This window comes from Odocoileus virginianus, chromosome 8 (genome assembly GCF_023699985.2).
Source record: "Odocoileus virginianus isolate 20LAN1187 ecotype Illinois chromosome 8, Ovbor_1.2, whole genome shotgun sequence".
In the NCBI taxonomy this organism is placed as follows: domain Eukaryota; kingdom Metazoa; phylum Chordata; class Mammalia; order Artiodactyla; family Cervidae; genus Odocoileus; species Odocoileus virginianus.
In genome coordinates, this window is record NC_069681.1 from 28,344,548 (window position 1) to 28,353,525 (window position 8,978).

The 8,978-nt window shown below is 43.9% G+C and overlaps 1 long non-coding RNA gene across 2 annotated transcripts; it reads right to left on the bottom strand.

Moving 5' to 3' along the window:
* Window positions 1-407: 407 nt before the first annotated feature.
* Window positions 408-7,603, bottom strand: LOC139036314 (uncharacterized). 2 transcript variants are annotated; one of them, XR_011489047.1, is made up of 2 exons: window positions 7,190-7,603; window positions 408-1,240 (listed from the first exon to the last, which is right to left on the bottom strand). It is a non-coding gene; the product is annotated as an uncharacterized lncRNA (long non-coding RNA). The 2 variants fall into 2 exon arrangements; XR_011489046.1 differs by lacking the exon at window positions 7,190-7,603 and adding an exon at window positions 2,212-2,340.
* Between the last annotated feature and the right edge of the window lie 1,375 nt (window positions 7,604-8,978).

Here is an 8,978-nt window from a genome sequence, read left to right on the forward strand (position 1 = left end):
CCACATGCTGATTGGTGTGGCCAAAAAATAATAGAAAGTAGAAAGACATCAATTTTTAAAATTTTCTTTTTAAAGAGCAATAGTTTAAAAAGAAAAAAAAATGTGACTTCAGGACCCATGAATGTTATTGACCAACTGGTGTCATTCAACAGATATCAGGGCAAGTAATGTGTTAAAACCAGCAGTGCTGTTTGAGGCAAATGATTACTTAGAGGAATAAGGGAAGGAGATGGCATTAAGAAGTTTCCAACCCTTTGCAGGTTAATCAAGACATATTAGCTAAAGTACAAAAGTCAACATTTCTAAAGAATGATAAGAACTATAAGAGCATACCAAGCAAAATATGAGATCATATAAGACACAAACCTAAACATACTATCCATAAAAGACACACACACACATATATATATATACATACAACATACAAATTTATATAAGTATACTATGTGGCCTTTAGTTCAGTTCTGTTGTGTCCGACTCTTTGCGACCCCATGGACTGCAGCATGCCAGGCCTCCCCATCCATCACCAACTCCGAGTTTACTCAAACTCATGTCCATTGAGTCAGTGATGCCATCCTACCATCTCATCCTCTGTTGTCCCCCTCTCCTCCTGCCTTCACTCTTTCCCAGTATCAGGGTCTTTTCAAATGAGTCAGCTCTTTGTATCAGGTGGCCAAAGTATTGGAGTTTCAGCTTCAACATCAATCCTTCCAATGAACACCCAGGACTGATGTCCTTTAGGATGGACTGGCTGGATCTCCTTGCAGTCCCACAGACTCTCAAGAGTCTTCTCCAACATGACAGTTCAAAAGCATCAGTTCTTCAGTGCTCAGCCTTCTTTATAGTCCAACTCTCACATGCATACATGACCACTGGAAAAACCATAGCCTTGACTAGATGGACCTTTGTTGGCAAAGTGGTATCTCTGCTTTTAATGTAGCCATAGTACACAAACATGATCTCTTAACCCTCCTGAGTGCCCTGACTTGTCACCTCCACCACGGTTTTCAGGGAGTAGAAATAAGTTGTGTGCGCGCTCAGTCATGTCTAACGCTTTTTCGGCCCCGTGGACTGTAGCCTTCCAGGTTCCTCTGCCCATGGAATCTTCCAGGCAAGAACACTGGAATGGGTTGCCATTTTCTGCTCCAGGGGATCTTCCCGAGCCAGGGCTCCAACCCACGTCTCCTGGGTCTCCTACGTTGGTAGGTTGGTTCTTTCCCTCTGCACCACCTGGGAAGCCCTGAAATAAGGAGGAACGTGGAGTCAAATCAAGACACACGCGATTCAGCCCGAGCGATGAAGCCTCCTCCCGCTCCTCCTCTCCCCGCGTTCCTTCCCACTGTCCCCTGCCCTCCAGCCCACGGCCTCTCCTTCTCTCTAAGCCCCCTAAGAAGCTCCCTGCTTCCCTGAGAAGCAGTGTGTTATCACGTGCATCATCAAATGATGTTTCCACACAAAATAAAGCTTCCCCCCAAACCTCAGAGTTTGTCCCAGCTCTATAAAGAATCTGAACCGCTCTTTCCCCCCGCCCTTGAATGTCTGTGGGGTTGGCTTTAGTTTTTTGTTCATTTTCTGGGATTATAAGGAACACAATATTTCCTTAAAAATATCTTCCTTTGCCTTATGCTAAAGTAGTCAGATCAACTACTCTGCAAATGTTTAGGGAAGCTAATCATAGAAATAACATTTTTTTTTTTCCTTTACCTACTACACCGCTTTGGTGTAAAACCATGTAGTAACTGATGCTTTGCCCTAAGACATTGAATGGCAGTGGAAAGAATTGGGGGCGTGAGGGAAGGGGTGAGGGAGGAGCAGATGTCTTATCAGACCCTCTTCACTTTGCAGATGGTGTCTCTCGGACACCCTCCTTAAGAATTACTTCATTTCTAGAACAGCTCTTCAGCCCCAAAGCCCAGAAAACGATTGCACAGGCAGCGGCCCAGAAGAGTCCCTCTGACCCCCGCCCAGGCCTCTGTCCATTACACGGTCCCCTTTTCATGGGAGTCCTGCGGGCTTTGGCCGATAGGAAAATTAAACTACAAGTATGAAACTTTGGTCACTTCGTAATATAATTCGTCACAAACATTTTTACCCTTAATCCTTAAAGCCCAAATAGTATCATTTAAAAATTTTCCTTATTGACAGATACCCTATTAATTATCATTTGTGGGATAGGAAAAAAAAATCAACCAAGTTCAGGCCACCTCTCACCTTGGCCCTTTTTTTTTCTTTTTGTTCAGCAAGAATCTCCTGGCTTTTCCCCACATTAGCCCATTATTCCTGTTCACCGTGAGGCCGTGTTCCCATCTATAAGGGACACAATGTGTCATTGTCCGAAGGCTGCCTACATCAGTCTGCTCCAGGGAAAAGGAGCTTTTGCCACACACAAGAGCTAAATCTGTGCAGACCGCTGGCTTCAATCACTTGGTTAAGTGTCGTGCAATGAGTGACAATACAGGTTTTTTTACTCTCACTGGGGACAGAACGATGTTTAATTAGGCATTTAAAAGCGACTGTTAACTTATACAGACCTCATCACAAATGGTTTTTCAGCAGGCTCAGTGATCTGAAACACCAATTAGTTTCAATTCACACTTATTATCTGTCCCTCATTAAAGCAGTTAGTTCAGAATCTAAAATTCTTTCCTATGCAAGAAAGTGTTGATGTTCTCCAATGAATAAGAAGAATATATATGTTTTGTCCTTTTTCAAACGGTACCCTGTAAAATGTCTTCCCCTGCATCTCTTTTGTAACTCGAGAAGCATGCAGAGCTCTTCTCCGGAAGATGCCCTTCGTTGAGACTGGTGGTCTTGCTCTGAAGCCTCTTTATTTCCAAGGCCTTCAGTGGGAGGGTCAGCTGTGACACCTCTCCTGATGCTGCAGCTCCCATGGGCCTGGGAAGCTGCATCTCATGACCGCCCTGACTCCTGGGTCGTGCGTGGCCTCTCTGAATGCCTTCTCTCGGATGGAGTGGACACTCCATAGACAGCCTCTCTCACGGGTCCACAAGCTCCCGGCCCACAGAAGGGCATGTTTTCCGCTTGCTCAAAAGTCCAGCTTTAGTACAACAGAAAGTATGCAGAAGAGCATGGAAGGAAGTGTATTACGTCTTTCCAGAGAAGTAGAACCACTCAGAGGTAGACAGGTAGATAGATAGATAGATAGATATAGAGACAGATGAATAGAAAAGTAGATAGATGAGATAGGTTTAGAGATAGATGGATAGATAAGTAGATAGATGACAGAGATAGATAAATGTTAGATAGATGTAGATAGGTAGATAGATATAGGTAAGTAGGTAGATAAAGCTGGGTACAGATGATGGATATATAGATATAGATAGATGCAATTGCTGTTGTTTAGGTGCTAAGTCGTGTCTGACTCTTCGTGACTCCATGGACTGCAGCACGCTAGGCTTCCAGAGAGGTGATAGAGATAGATAAATAATAGCTATCAGTAGATACATGGATATAGGTAGGTAGGTAGATAGAGATATAGACAGATGATAGATAGACACCAATAGATATATATCAACAGACAGATGGATGAGTGAGTGCTAGGTCACTTCAGTTGTGTCCAAGTCTGTGTGACCATATGGACTGTGGCCTCCAGGCTCCTCTGTCCATGGGGTTCTCCAGGCAAGAATACTGGAGTGGGCTGCCGTAGATAGATAAGACACTGATTTTAATTATGGAGGCTGATAAGTCCAAAATCCATAGATTAGACCCTCAAGCTAGACATTCAGGGCAGAGTTACTATAACCTTGAGTCTAATTCTATAAGGCAGCAGGCTGAACACTTAGGCAAGACTTCCATGTTGCTGTCTCGAGAAGAATCCTTTCTTCTTTGGGAAACTGCAGTCTTTTCTCCTAAGGCCTTCAACATAGCACGGACACTAGGAGAGGGCATCAGCTTTACTGAGTCTACTGGTTTAACTGTTAAACTAAACACACCTTCAGCGCAACATCTAGATGGGTGTTTAATCAAACACCTGGGTACCCTCGCCAGTTGACACATAAGATCGACCATCACAGGAGGAGGATACAAACTAGACTGCACATGGCAGCTCTGCCATCCAAGTGACCCCAAGGCGACCCTTGGGCCCCGGTTGCCTCACTTGTAATTGTTGCTGTTGTTCAGTGGCCGAGTCGTGTCTGACCCTGCAGCCCCATGGACTGCAGCATGTCAGGCCTCCTTGTTGCTCACCATCTCCGGGAGTTTATCCACGTTCATGTCCACTGAATCGGTGATGGCATCCAACCGCCCATCACCTGTAATGTGCTTCCCCAAATAACATAAATGAGAACAAACAGGATTTGGGACAGTCTGAAGGATGAGGAGCGTTTCGTTAACAAAGCTGGGTTCCCTCTCTGAATTGTCACCAATAACACAGTAAAGAGCCACACAAATTTAAACTCAGAAAGTTACCGAACTAGTCACATTTTAGTTGTCTTCAAACAAATACTGTCAGCCAGGGGAATGCATGTAGGTTTCAGTGGATTCTGCTTTTGGGGAGCTATGGTCTTGAGGGTCAGTATGGAAATATGCCAAACTGCTTTAGTTAACTCGGACTGCTCAACAACCCAGCCAGATAGTTCTATCCCAGGAAGAGAATATATCCATGTTCCATGAAGTGTGGCTGCGGAGAGTGAAGATACAACAGTAGGAATGATGGACTCTGTGTGACACTGAATCAGTCACTTGACCTCTCTTGACCTCAATTTCCTCTCTAGAAGATAGGAAATTTGGACAAAATGACTTTAACATTCCTTCCAGTTTCACCTTGGAATCTATTAGGATTCATGTTCTCTTCCTAAACGGTTTATATTCATTATGGAGTATTTGATGTTGGTTAAGTCAAATCTGTTCAACTTTTCAATGTATTAAAGCATAGAGGTAATCTGAAGAGTAAAGACTAAAAGAGTTTATTTTCCTGGGCTCCAGGTCACATATCCTAATAACTATTTATATTAGCTACTGCAATGGCATCAGTTAATAGCTCTATTTTTATATTATCTCTTCATACTTTTTCTTCCCCAAAGATCTTATGACTACATCTTCCTTTAGCCAATTTGGTTTCAGCTGCTTTTCTTTGACAGTCTCTAAGGTGATATTTATTAATATTAGACCTGTTCTTTTTCCAATTTAAGGCTCCTCTGCAGATTACTCCACTTTTAGGGATTAATGGTCCGTGTTATTACACCTTTATCATCAGTTTAGATTCATCTTACTATTTTTAACTGCTTGGCCTTTGCTGCTAAACTACAAGGCACATTACAGCATAACTTTTGATAGAGGGTTATTTTCAGAAACAAATCTCAGGATTCATCCATTCCTTGTCAGGGGAACCACAATGATTGTGAAGTGGATAAATAAGTAAGTTAACAAAGAGTAATGAAGAAACGCTCTAAAACTCCAACCTTCTTATTGATGGTTGCGTGCCCTACAGTCCCTGTAGGGCCTGATACACAGAAGATATATTAAAAATAGATTTAAGAGATTCAAGAAAGCATGTACAAACACTGCTACATTTAAAACGGAGAACCAACGAGACCTACTGTTGAGCAGGGGGATCTCTGCTCAGTGTTACACGGTGGCCGGGATGGGAGGGGTGTTGGGGGAGAAAGGATACATGTATATGTATGGCTGAGTCCCTTTGGTGTCCACCTGAAACAATCACAGCATTGTTCGTTAACTGGCTATACCCTAATACAAAGTAAAAAAAAAAAAAGCATGTACAAGAAAAGACAGGGAAAATGTCAAAGTGCCGACAGCACAGCCATACCCCCAGCCCTATTGCCACGTTTCTCTCTCTCCATTCATTCAGCAACACTGCTTGAGCACCTGCTGTGTGTCTGGCAGTGCGTGAGTCGCTGAGAATACAGCAGTGAGCAAGGTAGGATGGAGTCTTACCTTCCCCTTTTTTACACCTCCTCACCTCTCTAGTCAAAAGCATACCAGTGGGGGCAGCAAATAAAGGCAATGCTTTTATGACAAAGGGAGAAATCTGGGACTTTTTTCCTAAAGTAGAATTATTTGGTGTTTGATAAAATGCTAAAGGAAATCAACCCTGAATGTTCATTGGAAAGACTGATGCTGAAGCTGAGGCGCCAATACTCTGCCACCTGATGCAAAGAGCCAACTCATTGGAAAAGACCCTGGTGCTGGGAAAGATTGAAGGCAGGAAGAGAAGGGGATGACAGAGGATGAGATGGTTGGATGGCATCACCATCTCAATGGACACGAATTTGAGCCAACTCTGGGAGATAGTGAAGGACAGGGAAGCCTGGTGTGCTGCAGTCCATGGGGTCGCAGAGAGTCTGACTTGACTTGGCAACTGAACAATAGCAAGAACACAAAGTGCTCGGTGCACACTTCGGTGACCCGACCACTGCTCCTCTTTTCAGATGAAGAACGTGAGCCGCTTTGTTGGCGTAAGATGCACTCGAGCTCTCCTGAACACAGAGCTGGCACTTGCTGACAGCAGGAAGGAGTCTTTGCGGGTATCCTCGTCAGGGAAGACCCCCAGGACTGCCCTCGGCCCGTGAATGACTCAAGAAGACCAGCTTCCTGCTCGGGCTGTGGCAGCGTCAGCTGGGTGGTGACCTTGTGTGCTGGGCAGCTCCGTGCTCTCCTACGAGTTTGTAACCTTGGCAGTGGGATGTTACATCCTTAGGACTCAGCACACAGACATGTTCACTCACAAAATACCGATTTTCCCCCTCTTTTTCGCTGTCATGGACATTGGCACCAGAAAGCATTTTGGGAACAAAATAATTGATTCAAAGCCATCATCAACAGGGTTTCAAAAAGACACAAAATTCAAACTAGTCCATTGAAATGGGTATTGAAATGTGCATGAATAAAAGATTTCATAGGATCGTTGGGATTATTGGCTAGAATCAGGCTTGGGGTTTTCTGTGATTTAAAATTATTTACACTGCTTAGCAATCATCGGTGGAGCCTCTGCTATTTGCCGATGTTGCCTCACACCCTGGGGACCCAAAGATGGATGGAGGCATGGCCGCTGCCTCGTGGCAGCGCCTCAAATGCGAGCCAAACCGGGTGTCGCACACTGCGACTGAGCCTGTGAGCGTTCGGTTCTTCTCTACGCCAGAAAAACACAGGCTCTGCAATTACGATGACGTCACTTTCCCTTCGTGGCTCAGACAGCAAAGCGTCTACCTACCCTGTGGGAGACCTGGGTTCGATCCCTGGGTCGGGAAGATCCCATGGAGAAGGAAATGGCAAACCACTCCAGTACTCTTGCCTGGAAAATCCCATGGACAGAGGAGCCTGGTAGGCTACAGTCTGTGGGGTCGCAAAGAGTCGGACACGACTGAGCAGCTTCACTTTCGCTTTTCACCACTTCTCCTTCTAAAAATATAACTACGTGTATGATGAACATTCACCGGGATGCTTAGCACACAATGTTCATGCTCTGTCTCTCACGCCGTTGCCTAGGTCTCCTTGTGTCTCCTGCCTTGCAGGCAGATTCTTTCCTCTCTGAGCCACCAGGGAAGCTCCCTCCTCATGTGAAAATGGGTGACTCGTGACTGGTGTTAATCAGAACATGAAATCAACCACATCTTAAAAAAAAGAAAAAAAGAAAGAAATTAACCACATCTTAACCAGCAGTTTTAATAACAACAGCATCTAAGCTTGGAGAAAAGATCTGTTAAAAGTTACAGGGCACAGAAGCTTCTCAGCCAAGAGAATCTCCAAGCACATAATTCACAGGCTGCTGTAAGACCCTGGTGAGTCTCAACTGTGAAGCAAATTCTCTGCTAAAGCACGGGAATCCTGGACCACCCCCAGCTTGGCCGTAAATGCACTTTACTTCCCATGGTCACACCCACAGCCCTCTTCTCCTGATCCCATCAGTCACGGCGAGATGGCTGCAGATCCTCATCTTAGAGACGGTTCCAGAAAAACGATTTCAAGACTCTTGATAAATCTCCTCGAAACTCCACTTAACAACTCAAAATGTTAGGTCCTTCTCTTTCGCAGGAAAATAAAAAACGTTACAAATTCATTAAAACACCACATCCCAATGCTTCTTTTCTGTTTTTATCACCATCTGGCTAGATGGACAAATAAGGTTCAAAAGTTGAAGGTCTTTTCTATCAGAGGGAAATGTCCTAGGTTAAGCTTTATTTGCTATCATTCAAATGTATGGCTTTTGGTCTATTATTCTATTTTCCTGTCAATTATTATAACTTCACAAACAGCCGTGGAAATAGCTTTCCTGGTATTCAGGAACATACCAACATCTATAAAGATTAATACTAACATTAATTCAAACGTTCTTATCTCCTTCCTTGTCATTAGCAAATAGAAGAAGTTTAAAAAATACATCACTAATCATTCAAATGATAATAGGACAACAGGTAGCAGATTATGTCAGCAAACAGTGTCATTTATATATTTATTTAGTACAACATTTCCTTAATCTGTTTCGAAAATTTCAGGTGGTTTCAATAATTGGTAACATCTCTTAGTTGGTTGAAAGCAAGTTTTTCACCTGAATTTACATTAAGTGTTGGATAGAAAATTGGATAAATGATACTCAAGGCACTTAGCACAAATTGCACACCATCCCACATACTGAAAAGGGGGATAAGTTAGCTGGACAGAAATCGGTGGATGCTAGAAATGGTCTGAGCTCCCTTGGGCTTCTGTAATTACTTTCAATTGGGTAGCTTTCTCAACATTTGAGATTTCTTAAGGAAGGCTCCAAAATGGTTAGCATTACTTGATACTGAGCCAAGGCACTTGCTAGCCAAGGAAAGTGTCTTCCACGTGTTCCCCGCCCCCTCCAGAACTGTGGATCCACAGGGACTTCCTTCCTCCCCACTTTGTACTTACCTGGAGACGAGCCTTCCGTGACCTCAAAATCGGGTGCCCACTTTCATCAGGCTTCCTGGTCCCTTTGAGTCATAGGCCGTTGCTGTCTCCCTCATTTTAGTCATCAAAAC